The sequence below is a fragment of the Stegodyphus dumicola genome, chromosome 7 (assembly GCF_044657685.1).
Source record: "Stegodyphus dumicola isolate Sdum_Otavi_A_Nest chromosome 7, ASM4465768v1".
Classification (NCBI taxonomy): Eukaryota; Metazoa; Arthropoda; class Arachnida; order Araneae; family Eresidae; genus Stegodyphus; species Stegodyphus dumicola.
Window position 1 is genome coordinate 202654217 of NC_140774.1, and position 27690 is coordinate 202681906.

The following is a 27690-nucleotide window of genomic DNA, read 5'->3' on the forward strand; positions in this document are numbered from 1 at the left end:
ATTTTGCCAACATGTTTTATTCATCTTTAGTTGTATTCTGTAGCAAAATCTGACCTCTTTGTATTTATTTATTGATTTTATTGACAGTATTTTGAAGAAAAGAGGATTTTTTTGGTTTTAATTTTGAGTTTTTGTATTAAGTTTTGAATATTTCAAAATATTTTATAAGTGCATGCTATAGAACTATATTTGCTATAGAACACAGGTAAGTATGTTATTTATATACTGTGTAAAGATTATAGAAGTATAGTCATTAGAATCTATTATAGGAGATCTGGCGTAAATGAAAATTTTCACTAAAATTTTACTAAATATTGCCTATATTTAAAAAATTAATGAAATGTTCTATAAAATCCCATTTAAATTCGTAGTTTTATATCCCATCTTACTCAAAAACATATGTGTTTAATTAAAATTTTATGTATTTTTTAAAAAAAAAGTGCTTCGTATGCAGGCAGATATCTTAACCAACATATAAGAACAAAAATACTGAGCTCATCAAGTCAACAGAGTGGGTATATTACACGTTTAGTGCCGCTGGATTGCAGCGAAACGTTTGATCCCAACTACATATTATAGCAGTCCCATATACAAAATTTTAACGTTTTACGGCTACTCGTTTTTGAGCTATGCTAGATATATATGCACTGACGTTACGAAATATCTCTTCTGAATCCATTTTAAATCCATTTTGTAATCAGTTTTGGGACAAAGGTCCTTTATTCTGTCCATACATACAGATGTTACGCAAAAACATAGTTTATATGGACTCGAGAGTGGTCCAAATGGATACTTTCGTTGATATGTGATACCCAAAATATTTCGCGATAATCGCTTTACTTCATACAATGAAGTAAAAAAGGTTCAAATCGAAAGGATACTTCTCATAATGACTTCAAAGATGGTGTAAACACTTTGATACTAAAAATTCTAGGTTTATATGGTATGGTAAACCAGCTACATAAAGATAGCAATAAGACAAAATTTAGCTTATCAAAATGTCCCATTTGTATTTATGATCATATTTTTATTACATGCCTATATATTGCAAATACTTGTCAATTTCTTTGAAGTTGATGGAACCATTTTATTCTGAAATCGGGCTGCATTTGTAGTCAATGAAACAAAGTTCAAAAGAAAAGAATACTTCTGTTAAGAAAAGCTGTCATGTAAGCTAAACAGTACCTTAACGACTGTTTGCTAAGAGGTGCTTAAATTAGCGATCATAAGGTGATCTTAAATATTCCAATTACTTCTTGAATATATATTACTTAATTTACTTATGTGTAGAGATACCAACAGATGCTTTACTTAGTTGCTTGGTTTCTCCCTCTTCGCGTTCAGCTACAGGCAAAATCTAAAGTTTAACCTTGCGGAAAATGGCGAAATCGGTTATTTTCTTATCTTCCTTTCCGTTTCCGGGCATTGCAACGGCGTTGCAACATACGTTCTTGGAGAAAATATCGGTCAATTTGTATTCGACGATCAGATGTAACATCATGTCAGAAACAGGAATTTTTTTGCTCTATACGGTTGTGCAGGAAATAAAACAAAATTTTTATGGTATTTTTAGGTATTTTCAAAGTTGTATCTTATTCCTGTCTTTGAAATTATTAAAATATGTCGTTTTTTTTTTCTATCATGAAATTTATTGTTTTTAAGTAAAGCAATGATATAATTTTTCATCAAATTTTGTAGAAATTGGAAACATTCCTTAAAAATAAATAAATAAATCTTATGTGTGCACCACATGACTTCCTTGTACGGAATATTAAGCTATACCCATTTTTTCTTGCATTTCATTTAAACTTATTGGATTAAATTAAATCTACTTCGTCGATAGCGCATAAATTACAATAGAATAAATGCACTCTTTAAAATATTTGTTTATCATAGCGACACTCTGGCCCTAGGTTCACTTAAGAGCATTACAATGGATTAAGCATGATTTAATTCACAATAATAAAAGAAGACGTTATCTTTGTTATTGCAAAGCTTACTTTCTCTAGATCGGCAACAAATCTACCATTCTGCTGTCTCAAATGTAAACAAGCAATGGCCGCCATGGAAAAAATTATTAGGCTTAGCGGCACTTAAACAACTTTTAAATTGTTGATAATTCTAAGACTACTGCATACAGATTTACTAAAGGCATAAAAACCTTAACCGGAAGATAAGAACAATATAATTCAATCATTTTTAAAGCAAAAAATGCACAATTTACAGACATATAAGAATAAAGAAACTGAGATCACTGAGCTGAGTAACAGAGTGGATATATATACACATATATTTATGTACTTTTTGGTGAGGCCGATTGCAGCAAAAATACTAAGTGCACATTTACATGTTATGCAGTCCTGTATACAAAATTTCAACGTTCTGAGGCTACTCGTTTTTGAATTATGCGAGATACATACGTACATACGCACAGACGAAAAATTCTCTTTAGAATTCATTTTAAATTAGTTTGTCAATTTTTGGGGGAGAAAAGAGTCCTTTATCCTGTCCTTACGCACAGCTGTCACACAAAAACATCGTTAAATTGCGTTCGATAGCGGTGAAAATGGATGTTTTCATTGAAATATGATGCCTGAAACTCTTCACGATTACAATACTTCCTTTTTACTTCGTACAAGGAAGTAAAAAGATACTTTTAAGTGAAATAATTTGAATTATTGTTTAAATTGTTCTTCATTAAAGCTGAGAATATTGACAGCTTTGGGCTTCTTTGCGGCTTCTACAGTAGGATATTTAACTGCTCTTTTAACTAAAATGAGAATTATTAGTTCAATAATTATTCTGCCATTAAGTGTTTTCAATGTGTTCACCTATAACAGGGTTTCTTAAACTCTGAGTCGCGACCCCCAAGGGTGTCGCTGGACCTGCAGCAGGAAGTCGCCAAAAAATTTAGCACTTTTGATATTTCTTTAACTTATTATAATAATTTTACAATTATCAAATATTTTTACACAATGTATCTGAAAATGGATAAAGATAAGACAATAAAGACAAATTAAAAAACGAAAACGCTTCGACGCCGCTTCGTTTGGTCGGTAAGACAGTTGAACGGACTATAAACAATTTGACCTAAGAAATTATCCGACCTAGGAAGCGTGCTTTTCCTTACTTTAAAAATTAACAGACGGTTATGTCAAATACTTGAAACTGTATTATAACTCAAATCATTCGAGCGTCTTTGTAAGCAGAAATTATTCGGTATTAGTTTCCAACAGTAGAGAGCTCATTTAACAAGCATTCTGCCTCCTAACCTGAGTTATGAATTTTGATTCTCAGCTGAAGTTCTTTTTTTTTAAACTTCAAAGCATCTAATTAAAACCAGGGCAACCAGCATGGAAGTTATAATTATAATACATATTATTTCTGTCAATTTATGTCTATGGCATGTTCTGTAGTAGTCATTTACAATCAGTTTATGTATACGACAAATTATATTCAGTCAGTTACTATTTATGACATGTTCACGATATGTCGGATATATTGACTTTAATTCGAAACGTTACATTTTTAAAAAGGTTAATTTTGGAAATTGCTAAAATTGCGTGCAGAAATCTCAAGGAAATTATTTTCCAAAACACTGCCCTAACATGAAAAAGATAAAAAAAGAATGAAGTCCTAAAGTTTAATTAATAAAATATAGAATTATGAAAAGAAAGGAAACTACAGAATTCTCGTATCTCAAACTGGGCAAATGAATAACAGTACTCAATGCTAAACCAAGCGCAAGCCATTTAAATGTTCGTGAATTTCAAGCGTACGAAGATCAGTATTATATTTCGCAACTAAAGATTGTAATCATATTTTTTATTCTAGCAGTAGGCTGTTTAAGCAGTTTTTCCTCTCAAGGACTTTTAGGGGCTGTTTACAGAAAAAAATCTTTTATGGTCAGACTTCATGCCGAAGAAAAAGATCTTCGCTCTTTGGAATTTGTGTACAGGACCTGTACGCTACTTTGTGTTGTCAGTGGCACAGTTTATTTCTTTCTTCATTTTGTATTCCTTGTAACGTTGAAATAACGCAAAAATGTGGATAATATCTGTTATACCAATAAGGAAAGGTGCTAAAGATATTAGGGGTGAAATGCAGAATGGCCCACTTATTTGGAGCATTTCGATGTGTACATGGACAAAGTCAAGGGAGTTTGCAGTGCTGAGTTTGTGCAATTCTTTGATATTTTTTTAAGTGAAAATAGATCGATGTGTACGTAGATACCGAATTTGCGCAATTCTTGGACTTGTTATTTTCAAGTTGGCGATTTTGAAAAACGCACCAAGCAGTGGGTGATTTTTCACTTTCCCCGATATTTGATGGAGGTACGAAGATCTTTGGCGAAGCAAGTGCACAGTATGCAAATTATTTAACATCTTGGGGAATTATTTAGGGACAATAAAGAATTTCAGAACATAATAAATTTTCTGGAATTTGATTCCTGAGCTTGTTGACTAAACGCTACCGATGAAGTTGACAAACGGTAATTGCAGTCGTTAATTCCAGCCATAAGCACTTGAGCCTCTCTTGTGGAACTTTAGCAATGATGGCTGCAATTTTGGAATACATGGTTATCAATCTATTGTCTAAAGAGTCTGGAATTCTCTGTCATTTGCATAGCTTCATGAAGAAAATGTAAGCCTTCAGTGAAGCGTTAGTTCCTAGAGGTGTTGCGATTTAGAGAATATTGATTGCTTCCTGACTATTTGGCTAAACAAAGGTTAGGACAAACAAAGTATCAGCAGACTCTGTAGCTTCTACAAATGTACATGGAATAAAAATGTGTTCAATTAGTCTAGGTTAATAAAGATGATAATATTTTCTAATATGTTCGATTCAATCGTTAACAGTCAATGAAATTTCTGTCTCCTGGGTATAAGAAATAAGAATTTTATAAGGAATTAATTTGCAAAGAAGTAGCAAAACATAGTGAATGTCTTTTAAGTATTAATATTCTTGTTCTTCTTCCTTCCATGACTTATTTGGCTTAATAAAACTTATATAACAGCCATCAATTTATATTTACTTGAAATTCAAAATAATAAAATTAATGTGATTTTAAAAATATATTTCGCAACATATTGACGATTAGAGAGAGTTTTCTTTAATTATTTACAAAGTAATCTATATTTATAAGAACAGATTATTTTGTAACGAAATTAAAGTCGAGATATTTTTTATATGAGCGTATTTATATATATGTATGATGGCGTATATTGTATCTACTAGTTTGAGCCGGTGACCCTTCCAAAATGCACATGCAGAGGTGTGGCCTGCCTACGTCCTTGAAGAATCAGGATACCTAGGATATTGGTTTAGGTATCCAGGCTGTTGGCCTGTGCAGTGGATGCCTTCATTCAAACAGGCTGTGTCACAGATGCTTCGTGAATGTTGCGGTGGAAGGATGGAGATCTGAAGAACTGCGCGCAAGACAGTGGGTATAATTCCGTTCCAATCAGATGGGAGCCACAAGGATGGCTGCATTCCGATAAACATTACACAACCGTCCGATTTCCGGCTTTTGGCGATCTGACATGGCATTCTGTATCCCAGATTGAAACCTTCCGCTGGGGTTACCTAAAGAGAAATCGCTCGTTATCTACAGAAGACTGAAGAATACGCAATGGCTTCCATCAGCTGAAAAGTGCGTATTATTCTACAGGACATGTTGAGACACCTCGTGTAGCCCTGCTGTATCGTCGAGACTGTGCACCTTGGCAGAAGGCGGACTACATTATTTTAAAGGTTCACCGATATATTGTCTGTGTTATAACGGCATTAAATGCTTGCGCATGTGCGGCGCCATTGATATACGCATTTTCTTAACTTCATGAAAAGTTGCTAAATTTTTGGAAACTATGTAGTGAGGAGTGTCTTAAACGTTATGTTTTGAATGTGCATCAGTTCCCGTATCATATTTAATTTGCAATACTTATTTGCATAGCTTTTTGGGGAATTTACAAGCGTTTTAAATTCTAGGAGATCTGAGCCAAATGTTGACGATTTGATTGCCTTTTTGATCAAGGTGATTTTGCATCAGATTCCTGCAAAATGTGGTCGTTGTAAGTACTTTTTATTCTTCGTGCATTTACTATTTCTATTTTAGATCTATTAACTGAAATTTGGATGCAAGGAAAACTGTGCATTTTATATACAGTTTTGAATATAAGTTTTCAGTGTCGTGTTTTTCACTATTTATACTGTGATTCGATTTGTTTTTGAATACTGATGTTGAATTTTGTAGTATATTACGTTTATATAATGTTTATGTTAAATGCACGGCGTTATTTTGAAATTTATGCATAGTTACGGCTAACTGGAACATTCCGTCTATTTGTCGTGTATTCCAACTTTCATAGCATGGGTGGATGTGTTTTTGACTATTGAAACTAGAATTAGTAACAATTTGTATAAGTACGGAGACTGGTTTAAGTGCACAGCAATAACTTGAGATCCATGCGTACCATTATCTAAACTGAATTTCATACTGGTTTTTGGTCCCTTACTTTTTAATCTATGTATTGTATTTACGTATAAATTTTAATACTGAAAACTGAATTTACATTGATTTTCATGTGCATGAAATTTAATACGGGTGGAAGTATTGAAACATATATATATTTTATAGCTCACGTCAACTGAAATTTGGACGAAGCTTTAAAGGTTACTGAGATTTTTCTTTTGTTTTTATTAGTTTGATCTTATACTGTATTTTGTCCATTAAAATTTAAAATGTTAGCCGTAAATGGAGCAGTTTACATTTGTGCGCTTCATGTTTTGCAGTTCATGTCCCGTTGGTGACGAATGCATAACGCCTTTAATTAATGTGCTTTAATGCGGTTTTATATGATTTTTTATATATTTAATAATAATATATTTTATATGATTGTTTAATGCGGTCTGATATGTTTTGAAAAGTTTTAAAGGAAGAAAAATTGAATTTGGGAAACTCGAATTGCTGAGAAATGGGATTTGAATCGCGTGGCAGTAATGCATGGTGAATGCATTGAATGTGAAGATCCTTGGGAGTGTTACGCTTATGAAAATATCATTTTATTAAAATCTTGTATTGTGGTTTGTCTCTATTGAAATCGTGAATGTATAATTTTTGCTATTTTCCAAGCATTAGGGCGTTTCCCTAATGCTTGGAAAATAGCAAACATTATATTGATCCCAAAGAATGAAAATTAATATAGACCTATTAGTTTAATAGAAGTATTCGGGAAGGTGTTGAATAAATTGATTTCTGATAGATTAAGACATATTTTTATTAAAATCAACACTATCTCAGATAGTCAATATGGTCCAAAGGAACCGGTCGCTCCACTTCACCAGATGTTTTCGCATTACTCCAAACGAAATTATTTGTGCCTTGGTCGAGGTTGCGTTTTTTTCCTGTACTCTACTAATTTTACTATAGAAAATTCTTATTGAAATGAAAATATTGGAATCACTAAAATATTCGAAAATAGTTGATTACGAGTACTGTATTGGAGAATTTTAATCCCTTGTTAGGACATTCTAGATCAATGATATCCATTTATTATAAAACGAATTTGAAGAGATAGACATTTTTACTGATGGATCGGGTTTTGGAGATGTTCTTTTGTCGTTTTTTATTTTGGAAATTATATTGACTACGGTAAGTCTAAATTAAAAAAAATATAACTCCGTTGATCACGCGGAAATTGATCGCTCTCGTTTACGCCTTGAATTGGATTGCAAAGACCTTTGTAATAAATTATAGAATTAAAATCTACACAAATTGTCTTTCATTTATTCAGTCTCTCTCCGACTATGATTCCAAAAATTTTTCAGTTGTAGAGATTAAGAGCATCGTGTTTTACATCGTGTCAACATTTTACAGCATCAACATTTTTACATCGTGTCTCTTCCTCAAACTAGTTTAGTTTGAGGAAGAGACACGATGTAAAAATGTTGTGGGTGAAGGCCATAACGGTACTTACTTTGAAATGAGAGGGCGGATTCCCTGGCAAAGGAGGCAACCTCTCAGGAAAATAGTAAATAACCTCCATTCCTACCTGTCTCTCGATATAAAAGCAGCTAACGGTATGAAGAAGCCTTTCTATCAAAACTGGAATTGCGAATGAAATCTTTCGAATTATAATACTGGAAATATGTCTTGGTTTAAAATTTATAAGAAAAAGAAACTATACGGTGATATAGATTTTAATCAATTAGTAACTGGTCATGGAAGATTTCCCTTTATATCTGAAAAGATTTAAATAAAATTCAGGAGAATGATTTGTGTTTGAATTGTGAGAGAAGTAGAGAACACTTCCTGGAAGACTGTGCATTAACTAAAAAAGGTAGAAAGCAGGGTTAATCTTTAGATTATGGTAACTTGGCGATTTTTTGGCGAAAATTTGGCGACCAACTCTGCTACAGCAAGCTGCTAGTTTTTGTTTGGACGCCATATTTTTTTCACGAAGTAAAGGCGCATGTTTTTTTTCTCAACATTTTAAATTTTTTTCTCAACAATCTGCTAGCCGAATTACGCTTATGCTAGAACTGTTCTCGAACAAAAGTGCTTAATCATGACGAAGATTAGGTGCGAAATTGGGAGAAAGTGCAGAATCGCAAACTGCTTGCCGCGTTTTTAAGAATTGCACATACACGGTATCCATGTAGACGTCGACCTATTTTCACTTAAAAAAAAAATCTCAGAATTGCACAAAAATGGCATTGCGCACACTTTTGAGTTTATCCATGTACACTGCTAAAGTCCTAGCTAGTAACCTTTATCGCCTTACCAAAATGTCGCCAAACTACCTGTTACCATATTCCAAAGATTAGCCGAAAGGGAATTGGATAAATTAACTCGAATAATTATAACCCAAAGATATCTGTTAAAATCGCAAAAGAAATTATGAAGATCACAAATTCCAGGAAGGAAGAGATAAGAATGATTAGTTAAACTTGTTTAAGTGTTAATATGAGTTTGTCTTATACTCTTCATTATATTTTAGTTTAATTAACCATCCTTGGGGAGAGGGGTATTAGTTACTTATTATTTTCTCTTTCTTACCTTTTGTCTTTTCAAGTTAGTGCAACCATACTAATTTATTAAGTGGTACAATTTATTGTTTTCTTTGATTTCTTTTTACTAGTTTTTTAGTTACTCGGTTTGCGATTTATTCTATTTCAGGAGCTGCAGTCTTGCTTGCCTTCGGGCTTTTGAGGCTCTTGGGACATGGCTGGGTCGCTGGTCGCGCGCGTTTTGATTATTACTCGGGTATTTTGATTATTTTCTTCGGGTACTTTGATTATTTCCCAAAGACCCCGAGTCTGGCCCCAAACCCGAGGTCATAGGGTTGCTTTTACGCACCAGGAGGACAGGCTGCGCCGTATTTGCGTACCGCATGAAATGCTTATGCATAGTTTACATCTGCATAAAGTGACTACAAGCACGCTTTATCTTTCTGCAGCTATTTAAAGTTTGTAGATACAGTGTGCGCCACTCTGTACATTCATATCGGCTTAAGAATTAACAGATGGTCATACTTTAATGTTTGACTAACAAAATGCCCTTAACATGATTTCGCAAATATTATTGAAAGTCCTCTTTAAAGAATTGGCTTGGGATACATTAAAGTATAACTTGCAAAAAACTGAGCTCACCGAACCGGGTGACAGAGGGTAATATATATACATACCAAATACGTATTACAAATTTAAAAATATTTTGACTTCACTAACATTTAAGATTATAATTTTTTCTTTCTCTTTCTGGAATATAATTTTTCTTATATATATATATATATATACACATATATGGGTACTACTCGGTTTCGAGGGCCGTAAAAAAATCGCCAAACTATTATTGATGCCAATGCTGCCAAAAATAATTGCGGCAAGAAAGGAAGTATAATAGTAAATAACTATCTAAGATTGATGTTTTAATTTAGATGAAAGATTAATTTCATATAATACTTTTTTATTATTATAATTTATATGAAAAAGGCTAAACACGACTGAATGGAAGCATAAGAGTAAATAAATATTTCAGATCATTATTATAATTTATATAAAAATTGCTAAACGTAACTGAATGGAAGCCTGCATCGCTATTTCGCTACCGACTTATCGCTGAAGCATAATTTCATCACGTTGGTTGCTCAAACGTAATTTTCTATAACGAATGATGCCTTTTCTTTGAAAATATTCTCGGTAAAGTGCAGAATCGCTCACTTATTGGTTTGCTGCTTTTTACAAGGGTAAAAACAATTGGATTTTTGTCAATTTTCTTTTACTTTTTAAGGGAAACTAGGTCGATGTGTACATAGATAAAGTCAAGGGTGTGCGCAGTGCCATTTTTGTGCAATTCTAGGATTTTTTTTAAGTGAAAATAGGTTGATGTGCCCATGGATACCGAGTATGTGCAATTCTTAAAAACGCGTCAATCAGTGAGTGATTCTGCACTTTACCCAAAATTCTATTGCCGAGTTTTCGTTATGGGCAATTCCCAAATTGTTAAATCCATAGGCTATCAAAAAAGGATTTAAAAATTATACTAGTATTTCAATGGCGTCTTAAGAAATATAGAACTACATAAACTTACGCAATCTGAAATCAGCGCGTACGCTAGATTTGGCGCGCTGTTAAATGGGCGCGTTTGTTAGATTTGGCGGTTTTGCGCGCACATTTTCGCTGCAATTTTTTTACGGCCCTCGAAACCGAATAGTACTCATATATGTTTGGTGCGACCAATTGCAAAGAAAATGAGAGGTACACAACTACATGCTATAACAGTCCCATATAGAAAATTTCAGGCCTCGACAGCCCTTATGACCATCTGGTGGAGAAGGTATGTGTTTATGGAGAATTTTTTAGGGGAAACTTATTTGGCTGGTATTCACGTTTCACAAAAAACATGATGATTTCCATGCAGTCACTCAATTCGCTGGGATTTGAACCAGGTCAAATTACCAGTATTCATCGATCTTACCGCTCGGCCGCTTACAGCGCTCTGTCAATTTATAAAACGTTACTCATCTATAAATCCATTTTGCATCCCATCGGGGGATGCAAGTTTTTGAGGAATGTTGCCTGTACAGTCCCCATTACATTAATATGGTGCATTAATATGATGCTCAGTAGCATGTATATGTAACTGAGCATCATATTAATACACCATATTAATGTAATCATATTAATGTAAGCAGTATTTCATGTGCAAGCAGTAATTTATGTGTAAGCAGTAATTCAGGTACAAGCAGTAATTTATGTGTATGCGATAATTTACGAATAAGCAGAATTTATATGTTATCAGTAGGCAGTAATTTATGAGTAAGTAGTAATTTATGTTGAAGTATCGATAAACTCCCGGTGCGCCCTTATGGGGGCCACAGGGAGTTGTTGCGTCTGGATAGGGGAGGGTGTGGGACATATGCCTGTTTACCTCTGTTAGACGCCAGGCGTCCCCGTCCTCCGTCACCTGTCACCTGTACAGTCCCCCCTCCGAAAAAAAAAAGAGAAGGTTGCAACTACGACGGATTACAAACTCCCCATGATACGTTCGAAATAACAGCATTCATGAAGAGCTGAAAATAGTTCAGTCACGTGCACACTGTTACCGTCTTGCTCATAATTTGCTCGACAACAAAACAAAACAAAACAAAAAAAACTGAAAATCCTTTTATTAAAATTTGTTGCTGGTAACCATAAAAATCTTATGAAAAGGCCGTAGGCCATCTTAAATAGCCAAATTACTTAATGGGCGTTGCATTATACTCTTTACTTATATTTTCTCTTCTTATTTTCTTTACGGGCCCACCAGCGGCCGAGCGGTAAAATCGCTGAACACTGGTAGTTCGGTCCGAGGTTCGAATCCCGCGAACGGGTTGGCTGCATGGGCGTTTTCGTGGTTTTCCCCATGTGTAACGTGTATACGAGCCAGTTTCCCTTAGAAAGTCCTCCACGAAGGTATCCCTTCCCTTAGACAGATAGCCCTAGTGTGCTTTGCCGTATTCCCAATACACCACCACCACCTTATTTTCTCTACTTATATTTATTATTAAACTCATTACTTTATGTTTTCACTGTACACCATCAATAGTTCTCTGTATTCTTCTTGAATTGCATGGGTGTTCCTTTTGCTCATTGTTTTGCACATGCGTTATTTTAAAACCAAAAACTTTTAAATAACTAGCACCAAAAGACTGCCCTTACCTGATGTTTTAAAGTATGTTGCGCCCAACTTGAAACTTCTTTGTCATAATTTATTTTTCTTCCTCACAAATTGCATACCTAAATGAAGTTATTTTGAAAATCTTATTAGTAAGTATCAATTTTGTTCGGTTTGTGGTAGAGCCTTGAAACGCTGGCCTCCGGGTTTCTCTCATTATACTTCAGTAACATAATCCATATAAAAATTTAAATAACCCTGGATGCAAATAAAATTTCGTCATATTCCCGAGCTTATTTCTTTGACAAAAACCAGACTTTTCTTTCTATCACATATTCTTCATAACAAAAAATATCCTTCAGCAGATGCTGTATTCTCTGGAACAGAAATAACAGACTATTAAAAATATTTAAAGCATTAGCTATCTTTTGCTCATTTCAGAAAACTTTTGTCGAACAAAGGAAAACTCTCTTAATTCCAAAATAACCAACTGCTTCCCAATTACAGGCTTTATGAAGATCCTTTGATCACAATAAGATCCAATTTGAGTTTCTCAATCAGACTTTCCTATGTAAGTACCATTGAGGTGTCTTACTTAGAATCCACTTCTCAGTGTTTCCTGGAATTTCCACTTCTCTCACAAAGATGTAGCTTGATGATTAATTTCTTCTAGATCTGCCTTCTGGATCTTGTCTTTTTGATCAGTAGTAGCAGATATTTTACTTTCCGTGGACTATAAATTATCATAAGAATTTACTTCTTCAGTTGAAATAGTATAGTTTTAATCAAGACACAATAACACGCCGAACAAATGCTAATTCAAAAATCAAACAACAAAAATCAGCGTTATATTTTCAAATTTTCACAGGACTAGTTTCGATGGTTTTACCAAACCGCCATCGTCAGCTGCAAAAGCGCAAATATACATCCATATGCTCGAAACTTAGACTTTAATCTCTTGCAAATGAAGATCACTGTTTCCAGAAGGAATCTTCATCAGCTTGTCAAGAGGACTTCGAGGGCTTGGCGTGTATTTCGGTTCGGGGAGCTTCCTTGCCGCACAGGCACTATATGCATGCAAACATCCATGCCTTCTCTGGTATTCAAACCCGGGTCCATCGGTACGACAATTAACGTCACTAAGTACAATACTGGGGCTGGGCGACAGAAGATATGAACAGAAATTTATGGTTGACAATTAATTCATCGTACGTTTTTATTTAAAAAGGTCAAAATTCACATTTTTTATCGAAATTTCGGAACGGCAGAGAAACACCCTTTCAGAATAGTGCATATAATGAACCCTAACTACCCTGGATTAGCCTACAATGAATTTTCGCAAAGCGGAGAGTACTGCTAAACTTCAATAAAATCCGAAGTCAGAAATTCCAGAATTAATGAAAAGGACTGCACTAAATTACCTCCTTTCCCCTCCCACTGAAGTTATACTAACCTTTGTTCTATTATTTGATCCTGTGTTGTGATGTCTTTCTAAATGAATTTAAAAAATTCGCGGAATGCAAAATTTTTAACTAATAACCATGCAGTTTATAGTGCTGCCATCTAGTATGTAACAACTTACTTATTGTAAGAATTTTTTGAATTTCACATTATATCTTAATTGAAGTGTGTGCTTGTTTAAAGAATAAAATTAAATAACATTATTTAATTTTTATTCTATTAAATTAAAAAAAATTTAGCTAAATTTCTTGAATATTAACAAATTATTAAAACTAAATAGTAAGGAAAATTGTTAATATTCAAATTTCAAATCCGCAACTATATATCAGTTATTACTTCATAACTGTATTGTTGAACGATTAATTAACAAGTTCTGGTCGTAGCATTTTTACCACATTCGTTTAGATGAAAGGATTCGACAGATATCATATTTAAATTCAGGTTCAGATTAGGCCCACTTTAGATTAATGTACCTTGGAATGGAAGATTGTTCTCATCCTATTCTGAAAACCAGTGCAATGGAAAAGTTTGTCAAAACAAAGAGTCATGGTGAACTCCATACAAACCACATGATTCTAAAATTTAAATTTGAGTGGCAAAATTCATATTCCTATTTGTTTACTTTACCGAGAAATTATTTGTTTGCTATCTTTAATTTTATAACGTTCAGTTCGAATCTTCAATCATTCCTTCATTTCCAGTAATTCCACCTGTAACTAGAATAAAACGAAAAATAACATTTCAGTTTTGAAATCATCAGTAATTACGAATATAAGAGAATGCTTAAAAATTACGTAATTAAAAGATACGTTTTTATCCTCAGAAAATCCAAAGAGCTCTTTATACGTAATACTATAATGGTGTTTTTTTTTTTTTTTTTTTTTTTGTTTGTTTTTTTTTTTTTTTGTTTGTTCTTTTATTAAAGATATAATACTTTAAAGTATCCTATTATGTTTTATAAAATAAATCAATTCTTTTCCTGTAAATAATGTATGTAATTAGCTAGATGGAACAAAGTCGTTTTTAAAACAGCTGAAAAATATTTTTCAAATGAACAAGCAATATTGATTTAGAAACAAAGGAGCGTTGCAAAACTCGTAATTATTTTAATTTTTGATTTCACAATGCTGTACATATAGTGGAATATTTGAAAACAGGACAAAAATGGCATCCTTTTTAACCAGTTACAATTTTTTTCATGCACTTACTTTCGCGTGTAATTAATTACAAAAATAAACTCGATCACATGAACAAGATGATAAAAAATTACCCTAACAAAACCTAACAAACAATACCTAACAAAGCTTATAAATCAAAACACTATATAAAACGATATTTGAAAAAAGTAATTTATTTCATATTAACTTTGAAATGAGAATAATAATTTGAAGAAAACATTTATTTTAAAAATACCGTAGTTTTAATCAATTTTAAACTGTTCGTATGTACCTTTAAAATTAAAATATTTATGCAAACTTTGTCTAAAACTTTCAGTACCCTTCCTTCTGAAATACATACAAGCTCTAAAAATTTCCAAAAACGGGATAATTTCATTTCCATAGTACAATTTAATAGAGATTTGCAGAGAAATAATCAGTGTTATAAGTATTGGTAAAATGTATCAATTTAAAATTAGGCAAAAAGCGACTTTACTTCAATGTAGCATTTGGTGCTACTTTGGTAGACGGGTGCACGGAGTTTTTGCGATTTACGTTGGCGCAATTGTTAGCGCGATTTTTACAATCGTCAGCCATCTTGAAAAACGCTGTTTTTACGCATAGTAAAGTATTCGAAACTTAAAAAAAAATAAATAAATATCGTTAAAAGTAACGGATTAATTTTTTGTTGAAAATGTCGTTTTTTAAGATGGCAAGCAAGTTTAAATAAATACATTTACTATGAGTATAAAATACTAAAGTAAGGCTATTATTACTTTCATATAGCAAAAAAGAGAATAAAAACACAGCTATAATAACATGTGCCAACGTTTAATTAGATTAAAATATTACTGAAATTGAATATCGAATTAAAAACCATCCTACCAACATTTAAAAGAATTAGAATATTATTAAATTCAAATACTTTAAAATACGTTATATAAAATATAATTAACATTAAAACATATGTGACAATAATTATCTCAGCAATTTTTGAAAATAGTGTATTAATTTTTTTAACAAAAATTGAAGTATACAATTATAAAATAAAAGAAAAATATGTACTTTCATTTTTTTTGAGTAATTTAACCTCTTGTTTATTGATAAGTACCACAAAAGAAATCGAAATCATAATTGAATCGGCTCTTTTAACCATCTTCATCTGTTATCCACATATCTCGCACTTCATTGAAGAAGCAATTAGCTAGGTTTCCTCAAAAAATTTAAAATAAATTTCCTCTGACGCTATTAACAATTTATAAATAAATCTTTGATTAGGAAAGCAGGTTGGCCAAAATAAGGTCTCAAAGGGCAATTTTTTTTATTCCAATACCTATAATTCTTGGTAATTACCAATAACAGCATTCATCTTCGAACCAGAGATGTCCATTCTATTTGGAATCTGACGAATTCTAAGAGATGAATAATAAAATTTTAAAATGGCGCGGTAATGCACAAATATTCAGTAACCAATCAGGGAGCTGATTACATCACGCATAGAATTAAAATTATTTATATAATCATTCATAATAAAATCATTTTTAAAACAAATGCAAAATTAAATTTTATTTTAATATTTAATAGCCATAAATAGTGTTTGAAACATTAGATTAAATTTATAGATATTAATAAAACCAATTACTTTTTAAGTAAGGTGACGTCATTGATTACATCATCAACAACATAAAATTATATAAAATATTATAAGCAACAAAATTTTTATTTCAAATAAAAATGTGAAATTTAATTGATTTTTAATATTTAGAAGCCATAAATAATATTTAAAACACGGAAGTTATGCATAATAAAACGCATTATTTTTTAAATAAAATGACAACAAAGTATCGGTTACCATAAATAACTTATCCAGCAATGGGTTTACCATAAGTTGTATTACTCGCCAAAAGAAAAATCGGCAAAAATTCGCCAAAATCCGTGCAACCGTCTACCAAAGTAGCACCTAGCATTTAAATAAAATTCAATGGTTATTCAATGGCAATAAAACAATATTAATATTTAAACACAGATTGCTACCTAATAATAGTAATTTCTATACATATAAGCGAAATACCACTGACTCATCACGAGATCTCCGAAACTATACATCCGACTGACTTGAAAGCTTTCATAGTAACTCATGTCACGATGTAGACGCGCACTAAGAACGGATTTTACGAAAATCGTGTCGAAAATGGGTTTTTGTTATGCAATAGCAGTTTCTCATACATTTGATTTTCAAATCCAAGTTCAGAATTGTTGCCAAAACTAGATATGAAATACAATGTTCCCAATGAATGCATTTTCCTTTAAAATTATTAAATTGGTAAATAAACTTGCATCTATCCCAGTGTTTCTCAAACTTATTTCTTCTACCGCCCCCTTTGAAAATCAATTATTTTTCATCGCCCCCCATTTTTTATACACTCCTAAAACTTAAAAACCACAATTTCATTACTTCAATTAATTTAGTTATAGTGTGCTATATTAGTCGGTTCTGGTGTTTAAACTTACATTCTAAACTAGACATTTTTACCAGTGAGAGCAATTAAAACGCAACTTTATAATATTAATAATATATTCTAATCAAATTAAAAGAAGCAATATAGATAGGTAATCAATTTTAGTTTTTAAACTAATCTAATGGGATGGATGAATTTGATGATTTTTAACAAGTTGTTGATATCAGGTTCGATTTTACTCAAAAACAGCCGTAAGTCGCCGCGTTTGGTAACTTGTAAATGATTTCTCTTTTTAGTAAGCAGCGTCGTCACAGCGCTAAATCCACGTTCACACAAATATGACGATGGTAATGATATCAAAAATTGTTGAACGATCGACCACAATCCAGGGTACAACTGCGGAATTGACTTTTGTAGCCAAAATAGTTGGTAGCTATTTTTAAATTTGCTTTTTATTTCCTCGTTCGTTGTCAGTTCTATAAGTTCTTCCAGCTGGGGTGATATTGCTATGTTGACTTTTGAAAAAGGATCTAACACCCAGTCTGGTATTTCCAATTTCAAAATGTCCTGGAATCTTTCAATGAAATCACTGTGAAGGTTTTCCAAATGTTGGCAGTAGACGAGCAAGTCGTCGTTGTTGCAGGATACTGATAAATTGGGAAAATTATGGAACTCACGTCTGCCGCTATTCTTCTTGTGTAAGAGCAGCTTGGCTACGAAAGCAGCGACGATATTTTTTGTTTTTATTAAGTTCAAGTCATCACCTTGAAATTGGAGATTCATATCATTAAACAATGTATAAAGGTTTGTCAGGTATGCGATATCATTCTTTGATGGGATGAGGTTTTTGCGCAGTGCTGTGTCTTTGTTTTCCAAGAACAAACGAAGAACCAAGAACAGTTTTGTGCTGTGTTTTGTTGTTTGACAGAGTCAAACAGATTTTAAAAACGAGTCAGACAATTTCCTTTTGATAGCCAACGCACTTCTGTGTGAAAGATCAATCTGTTGAAATATTCATCATTAGCAATACAAAGCTGATTAAATATTTAAGAGTCATTTAAAGAGTTGTTTCGGATTTTGTTGACTGCTCTGATGTCAAAGCCCCCCATTTTTTTTTCTGGGCCCCTTAACGCCCCCTCTAGGTCTCAAACGCCCACAAGGGGGCGTTATCGCCCACTTTGGGAAAGACTGATCTATCCAATGAATATAAACAACATTTAAATGATAAGGTTAATAATAACATTCATATTATTAACCTTATTCAAATATTGTTTTATTTGCTATAAATGTTATTTATAAAAATTGCCATACATTAAAAATCAATGACAAATAATTATAATTGATTAAAAAAGTTTACAACAAAGATAATAACATTTATTTTCATGAAACTTATGATAACAGTTAAAAACATATAAACCTTAGTTTTATGTTGGCAATTTTTCGTGGTGTAGGCTTACTGGGGATTTCACCACGTTAAACAATGGGGACGCACCACAATACTCAGTACCACATGGGTGATGTGGAAATCTGCGTATGACAGATCCACTGACAGGCACTATATTTCCCGACTTTAAATTTAAAAAACTTACATTAATTATCAATTCGAAATTAGACATTTCGTCCATATAAGAAGTCTAGTTATAAAACTCTTTCAGGTATGCATTTAAACAAAAGTAATAATTCTCAAGAATATCTACCTTCATGTTGATAAGCAAAATAACTGTAAATCAGATTATGGACTAGCTAGTTTTCTTAAATCAGTTCAAGGAAGAGCCGCTTTGGGAGGGAAAAAAAAGTACTTCTGATTGAAACTGTAAGACTTGATGCTGATCGGAAGTTTACGAGCAAGTTAGCCATGAAAGTTCAGCTTATGAGATTTCCACCAAGACGAATGGCTTCGATTCTGAGAACCTGAGAAAAATTCTCTTCATTAGAAACTTGCGTAATATCTAAAAATATTAGATAGAATCTATATGACGTACGTAAGCAGTAACAATGCTCCTGGGTATCAGAATTTTACATTCTTTGTGATGAAAATAAAATACCGTATATACCCGCGTATAAGTCGAGATATTTTGGACAAAAAAAAAAGACTTCAAAGTGGGGGGGGGGGTCGACTTATACACGAGGCAATAAAAAAGTTTCGCCAACACGCCAAGAAAAGAGAGATGCAGATAGTTTTTACGTACGTATAAGTCTTTATAATAGTTATTGTTCATTCATGAAATACTTTTGTTAACAGGCGTACACATCAAAATTTAAAAAAATAGCCCACGCAATAACTAAACAGTTTTGATTATTTCTTTTTAACTTTTAAAAAGGGAAAATGCAGATAGATTTTACGTACGCGAATCTTTTCCGGAACAAATTCTAGAAGTTTACTATATACGATTATTTTTCCCCAATATGTATGATGACGAGCCAATGACGACAGAAGAGTTCTATGAAATGTTTGGCGAATCTGACCATGAATCGGACGTTAAAGGATTTTGATTTTGTTAATTTACCAAGGTATTTTTTATCGTATATTTACTTTTTTTTCTCAGATGATGTTGAATAAATCTAGTACTTAAAAAAAAAATTTCGAAGTTTCTCGAACGATTTCGGAAGGGGGGGTCGACTTATACGCGGGTTTCTTATTTTCTACGAATTTTTTATGTCGAAGTGGGGGGGGGGTCGACTTATACACGGTACTTACCGATACGAAGAAATGAACATTTATGTACTATAATCAAAAACTTTGTTCAGGACGAAGAAAAACTTGCCTTGCTGTTGGTGTTGCTGTTGTTTCCAATATTAATAAATCGGGTCCGATTACAAATAGATGTTCTCGCCAATCAGTGACAGATGAACGCATTGCTCAAAAAAGATAATTGGAACCGTTATTTTGCATATATTTCTGAATAACATTTTTCAGTAAGTGATACTTTGAAAATTTGTGATACCAGCAAATAAAATAGATTTCAAACGACTCAAAAAAGCTAAATAGAATCTTGTATTTGCGATGAAATTTTGATGTAACTCAAACATAAGCCTCTTTCTATATGTATGTATCCTTTTTCAATTTTATTTTAAATGGTAATTCACTTTTTTTTTACATTTCAGTATACTTCCGTTCATACTATATACATAGCCTTTTTCTTCTATTTAAAAAAAATTGCTAACATAAGCACTGGAATTTTTGATATAGGAATTCCATTCAATTCAGTTTTAATTTTATCCCAGCAGCATAAATGCAATTTAATCAGTGGCAACAGTCGATGTCATTTAAGGAAAAAAGAGAAATATTTGTAAAATGTTTCGCATTTTAAAAAATGTTTAAGTTTAAAAAATTTTAATTATAAACTTCTTCTTTGAAGCGTTACATTATGTTAGATGGTGATGCGTTCCCCTTTGTATGACTTATTAAAAATGTCACACGTTTTTCCAGCTATATTACTAATTATTTAGATATAGACACTTAGCTGTGTTCTGGGAGGATCATAACTCATCGCCTCTTCGTTATATTCGTTCGCGCTCTTTTGTTCTGCGTTTCCTCAGTTTTGCGCCCTCTAACGACGGCTGTTTTACGACGCCGTTTGTCGGCGCTTCTCAAGTTGTTCGGTCTGTAGCAAGCTATTAAATTTTTTTAGATTTTCCTGAGTAATAAAAGCGGGCTTAATTTTTTAACTGATCATATTACCAAAACCATAATTCATTATTATGTAAGAATACTTTAACCACAAAACGGGTTAAATTTATTTATCTTCTTTACCATTGGCACTATCGAATGATTTCAGGGTTAATAGTTATTGAACGCTTTGAATTACGGAAAAATTTCATTGACTATTACAGTGGCACTAATGGTAATGTCTATTCGGTGATTCACAATATTAAATCTGTCTTGAATATAGAGGGAACGTTGCAGTTGATCCATAGCCTCTAAAGCAGGGGTGGGCTTCGCGATCGACCGGTGGACTACCAAGACATTTTGCCGTTGACCGCCTTTGCTAAGACCTAAAATTCGAATTCTAAAAGAAAAAATTTAACCCTTTGTTGCATATAAATAATCTAGAGACGTTAAACGAAAATGTTTGTATTTTTTCTACTTAAAATAATAACCTTAGTACTAATAAAAAAATTAATTTTATTCAAATTTCGTTTTAAATAATTGCTACAGTTTGTTCACTACAGTGGACAGCATGCATATACGTACATGCATACAAATCTCTTCCCAACGATTTACGGTCATTGCATTTGAAATCATTTCCTGCCTTGTTTGCGGTGATCATTACCATCTTCTAAATGGTAAATCTACAACTGACATGTACGTACAGACCCCCAACATACCTTCATTTCGTCGATTGGGATTGAAATCATTTTGATATGATTTTGTAACCTGTACCTATTGGATTCAAGTGTCAAATGTTCTAGAAATTCCTTACCAAATATAAACATTTCCAGTGGTGTTTTGGCTCGATAAGCAGTACGTTTGGGTTTCACTTTACTCTTATTGGTAGATCTTTATCTACCCACTTCACAATTTTCTCAAACTGACATTTGAAATAAAATGTCTAAAATGACTAATTATGAATAAAAAAATGGCAGTATAAGAAAATGTAAGCAATATTATATAATGTTTACTGTGAGAAATTGTACTAACTTGGAAACAGAAGTAGCAGCCATTTTCCAAATAACAATGCTTTACTTAGTGATGCTATACAGCCATCTATGATCGACAGTTGAAAGTTCTAATAATATAGAATGAATAAACATAGAAATGGAATCTGTTAAGGTATCTGCCTACGTTAAAAAAACGATTTCGGCGAAAAAATTCGATTTTTTTAATTGACCAATTTGAAATGTCAGTTTTGTAGGATTCCGAAAATGGTTCATTTTTACGTTTGTGATAATTAGAAGAGAAGATATAGCCAATTAACTGCACTGGAAGTGGAAGCAGAAAGACCGGAAGTGTCATTTAAAAGGCTCAACTTAAAGGTAAACAATGTTGTTATCCGTGTTTTTCTTTACCTGTTTGTGTGTAAATTGTGCTAAAAAAATTTCATTTTTTAATTCTGGGTACTTTTTTTTTTTTTTGTTTGTTTCTGGTCATAATTATTTGCCTTAATTTTTTTAACTAGGACTGGCAACATTGCGGTTTTTTTAACTGGGTCTGGTAACATTGCGATTAGGTATAAAGACTATGTTGCTGGGTGCATATATAGCAGTTTTAATTTTTAATTCAGGGTATCTTGGATTACTTCCTGTGTTTGAACATTTTGGCATATCAATTGAACAAGAAATGATTAACAATTACTTTGGAATTGATAACGAAAGAATAAAGAACTCGAAACGTCATTCGTCGCTCATTTCGAAAATAGCCAGAAAAAAATTTAAATCAAATAGGAAATCAAAATTACCTTAAGTATAAAGATATGGAGGGTGTGATGTACAAATGTGGAGAATTTTAAGTGTGTAAATACAACAGAACAGTTTTTCTGTTAATGTGAAATCTTTAAATGCGTTTTCTGGAAAACTAATTTTTCTAGTGTTTTTACATACGAGAAATGTAATTACTCAAAATGTTCTAAAGGCATCTCTATTAAATTTCACTAAAGTGTTTTCTATATTATTTACTAGGTTTTAAGCTACAATCTAAGTTATATTTATTAATTTGATTATTTTATAAGTATTTCTATATAAAACGATAAGAAATATTTTACAAAAAACTGTGTTTTTTCATGTAATTACACATATTTTAGTAAATTTTAGAAATATCATAAACATTTTAGTTCATAACACAGATGAGTGTTGTAGTAGTATACAGTATAAATAAAAGTGAAATACTGTATACTACTACAACACTGTGGGAAAAAATATACGACATTTAACGTAAGTGTTAAATTCTAAAAATGTGCATAAAATTGCATATATTTCAAAAATTTATGAAAATATTCCTAAAAATTTACATATTTTCATGATTTGATATCATATTTTGACTAAATAAATATATATTTCATCAGAATTCTCCGAACGTAGTCAGATAGATACCTTAAGGTATTTACAGATGAACAAACAAATTTAAACTTTTGTCTACTAGAGTGGACATGATGCAACAAAGGGTTAAGGAACATTGACCTCAGCTAGACTGCGGCTTTTCACAATCAATGAGCCTATATTTATTTAATCAAATGATTCGATGAATGTGTAAACGACACATGTACCTTCATTGAAAGCGCACGATAACTGAAAATGTAAATTATATATTCATTTTATCTCCTGAGGAAAACGAAATTTTTCTCCTTCAAAATGACACAATTTTAAAAGCAGGTAGTTCAGAACCAAAGAAGGACTTTTGGAATTTAATGGACGAAGTAAAGAATCCTAATTTTAAAAAAGTTGCATTTCGTTTGACATAGTTCTTTGGCTCTACCTACCTGTGTGAATCTGTATTTTCAACGATGAACATAATTAAGACAACATATCGTTCCTGTCTCACAAACGGCCACTTAGAATCCAGTGCAAGTTTTGCAGTTAGCAATTATATACCAGATATTCAAGATTTGGCGGAGAGTATGTGGGCTAAGTCTTCTACTAACTACGGCTCACCAGCGGCCGAGCGGTAAAGTCGCTGAACACTGGTAGTTCGGTCCGAGGTTCGAATCTCGCGAACGGGCTGGCTGCATGGGCGTTTTCGTGGTTTTCCCCATGTGTAACGTGTATACTAGCCAGTTTCCCTTATAAAGTCCTTCACGAAGGCATCCCTCCCCTTAGGCAGATAGCCCTAGTGTGCTTTGCCATAATTAAATAATCCAAACCAAACCTTCTACTAACTATAACTCCGAGAACTATAGATGAAAATGATTTATTTTTTAATTTACTTTGAATTGTTTGATAAGAAATGCATCATTTGAAATTATTATATTTGTGACTATTATTATTATATGTGTATCTTACGTTTTTGTTTTAAGCGCGGTTTTAAAAGAGTAAGTTTTTTTAGGTAGGGATAGGCAGGTAAGTACGTATTCCGTCTTTATTAATAATAAGTTAGAATAAATATTGTAGACACTTCTTAAATTCCTACTCTCCCTATATCTTGTTCAAATTTTCAGTTGTTAATGAAATACTTTTTATTCATCCACTCGAGCTCAAATACATAAAACTTGTAGTGGGTGATACTTGATTTTAATACAGTTTTTTCGCATGTTAATTTTTCATTTTTTATTTAAACTATTAATTTTTTTTATTTTTAATTAAAATTTTTTCTTTGTTGACCTAAGAAATTGGCTTTAAAATTGTATTTAATTAATTAGTAATTAATTAATTTTCAGTCTTTAATAAAATACTTTTTTTTGATACTCTTATGCCGGGCTGTCGCTGTAAAGCACGCGACGTTGCCGGCTCTATGACTAAGTATCCCAATAGGACACAAGACGTTGAACAGTCCGGGCGGGCCGTGAGGAAGCGTCGGAAATGGGAAAAGGGAAGTGACCAGCGTCACAAGAAGAAAGAAAACAACCAAGAAAGCCGCGCGCATGGAGAGGCTGAAGACGAGTGGGTGTCTGGTAGTGTTGTATCATAAGTGGATGGTTAAGACATGAGAATAAGTCTGAGAAAAGTTTTATTATCTAAATCAGATATCATAAGATATAACATACATTACAAATACAAAACACATAAATAAAAGATACAAATGATAGAATAATAACATATATGCAATATATACAAATTTACACTATATACAGGAAAATCCGTGAAAGCGATCTAAGTAGTGAAATTATCGTCACGGGTGAGGTTGGCCGCGTAAGGTCTGATGCAACTATCTTCTTATTCATCCACAAAAGTTCAAATACATTTTTTAAACTTACAGTGTATGACACTTAATGTTGATAGTTTTTTCACATATTAAAAATTCTTTTAATTGTTTTAATTTTTTTTGTAGACCTAAATAGTAATGATTTAAATTTTTTTTTATATATTACTTGTTTTTAGCTCACCACACCTACATCCCTGGATGGACCCCAACACCTTGAAAAAAATTAGAAGTAGCCCGTACCCTGGAAAAGTCTGTCCACTCCTGCTCCAAAGCATGGATCTGCAAATGTTTGGTACCTCGGAGCACATTTTAGAACATCGATGGCGTGGCGAGCACCTTTATTCTTTCAGGGTAAATTAATAGATTGACATTAAGATTATTAAACATTAAGATTATTAAATTTATAAATGTAGGTAAATTAATAGATTGATAAAAAACTTATTCCAAAATTGTAATTTTGAGATACAAAACTCATTGATTATATTCTTATGTAAAACAAATAATTACTAAATGGTACAGACAAAAGTTCGTTATAGTTAGCATCGCATTTCATAGGCCGCTCCTGATAGGTCATTGCAATTTATAGGCCTTACGCTGAGAGTATGATGATATTACTGGTGATAAACAATTGCCAGTATGTTCATCTGTAAGTCGAGGTTTGTACTTTTGCGATATTTATTGTTTGTTGAAAACAGTGATATTTGATATTTTTAAATTTTTAACAAATTAAAAGGTCAAAATGACAAATTGACAAAGCCCATATCTTCAAAGTGCGACAATACTTATCTAACCGGATCATTTGGTAAGCCGGTTTAAAATTATAAAAAGCACTTATTAAAGCCCTCTAATTAATTACGAACTATAAAAATTGTGCATAACATTTTATTGAAAACTAAAATACTTTTTTTATTCTGGTTGCACAGCAACGGGCACACGTATAACCGTTGCAGGCGGCGCAATGGTGCCCGCAGGCAGAGGGTTTAGAACCCTGCTCTAAAGTAATATATTCCTTAACGACATTTTAGCCGAAAAGCTTCTTTTAACAGAATTGTCAATGGAAGGTAACCATTAATTCTTGTTCTACGGAATTTCTCTATTAACTTCTATTTTGATATTAAAACAGAATCTGCAATGAATTCATTTTATTTTGATTGACAAATATGGCAGCTAATCCGTTGTCGCGACTGAAAAAAGTTTAAGAAACCCTGCTTTAGATCAACCTAAATTGATAGAATTAGCCATATAATTATATTAAAGCAAGACTACAATATGTGGTTTGTCAAGCATAAGTTATTCCCTAATTTTGGAAAATTCTAACAAATATGACGTCGACCTTTTTTTAACCTTTTGTCGTAGAGAGCAATATTTCCATTCCAAATCTGTTTTCAAAAGATGCGTAGGTGTTTGATACATCATTTTAAAGAGGCAGGTGCATATAATAAAATATGAAATTTAAATTTTATGCACTTAGTTTTCATATACACTCTATAACAGGTGTGACCATAGCTCGGCTCGTGCGACTCTTATGCAAATAAAATATACGTATGGAATATGGTAAAGTAAAACTACTCCATGTCTAAATGAAAGCAATTAATTTTTTCATTTCGTTTTACTAATTTATTAGTAAATTTAAACTGATCAAACATAAGTACTTCATTTCTTATTAGTGGAAAACTTAGTTATGTTATTCAAAAGCATTAAAAAAAATAAATAAAACTATTGCACTAATTCTATGAAATAACTGTGCGAAACAAAAAGTCTTTAAAGTTAGATTTGCTTGTGGATGTTTTACAAATAGATGGTGGATGCTTGTGGATCCGAATTTCTCAATCATTAATAGCGGTAGAAACTAAATTAGAGTGGTCTGTGAGTGGAACAGAAATCGGATGTAATTCATCAGAAACATTTAATATCACACAGAACTTGATGCAAGTTAAAAAATAGTTTAGAAGTTGATTCGACGTCCGAATTGATGATAACTTATTTTAATCGGAATCTAATACTTTTTCTAATAAATCTAATGACAGTCACAGCTTAGAAGACCATGTTATCTTTAGAAAATTTCGATGATCCCTTAAATTTTAGAACAACTAATATACATTTTGCTTGCCGTGGTACAAACATGCAGAAGAATTACGGATTATAGAACATCTTTTCCATATAGACTGCAATAAAACGTGCTGACTTCTATTTACATATATAAATGGTGTAAATATTTTTCTCACATGCATATTTTTATGTAAAGATAGCATTTGGGCTCAGATGTTTATCATGTATTTCTTTCTTCATTTTATTTACCACTTATTAAATAATATTTCGCATGGATACTTTTGCGGAGTATCCAACATGTGTTTGTATTTATTTCAAATTCTTTCAACCAGGTAGTAAAATCTTCACAATTTTGCTTATATTTAATCTAACTTCGCAATGAACATTTTCAGAAGAAATCGACGATGCTTTTGTACAGAAAATTGCGTGGCAAAATATTTTCAACCATCTTGCTTGAATCTCAAAGCACGCGAAAGGTCATGTGACATGACAGAAATATTACTGGATTCCCATATTGGTCCATCCTAGAAGACACTCCCTCGATGGCTACACAGATGTGCAATTGTAAAATATGCTTACGGGATAATTTTGAAGCTGCAAAAAAAAAAAAAA

General features: G+C 32.4%; 1 protein-coding gene across 4 annotated transcripts in view; it reads left to right on the plus strand.

Moving 5' to 3' along the window:
- Window positions 1–5389: 5389 nt before the first annotated feature.
- LOC118194177 (transcriptional corepressor CBFA2T3-like) overlaps window positions 5390–27690 on the plus strand; it is a 248354-nt gene continuing 226053 nt past the window's right edge. The window contains exons 1-2 of one of the 4 annotated variants that reach the window (XM_085821250.1): window positions 5390–6071; window positions 25206–25380. The gene's annotated coding sequence lies outside the window, so the exon portion shown is untranslated. The remainder of the gene's footprint in view (window positions 6072–25205; window positions 25381–27690) is intronic. The other 3 variants (XM_085821251.1, XM_085821248.1, XM_085821249.1) reach the window with 3 other exon arrangements.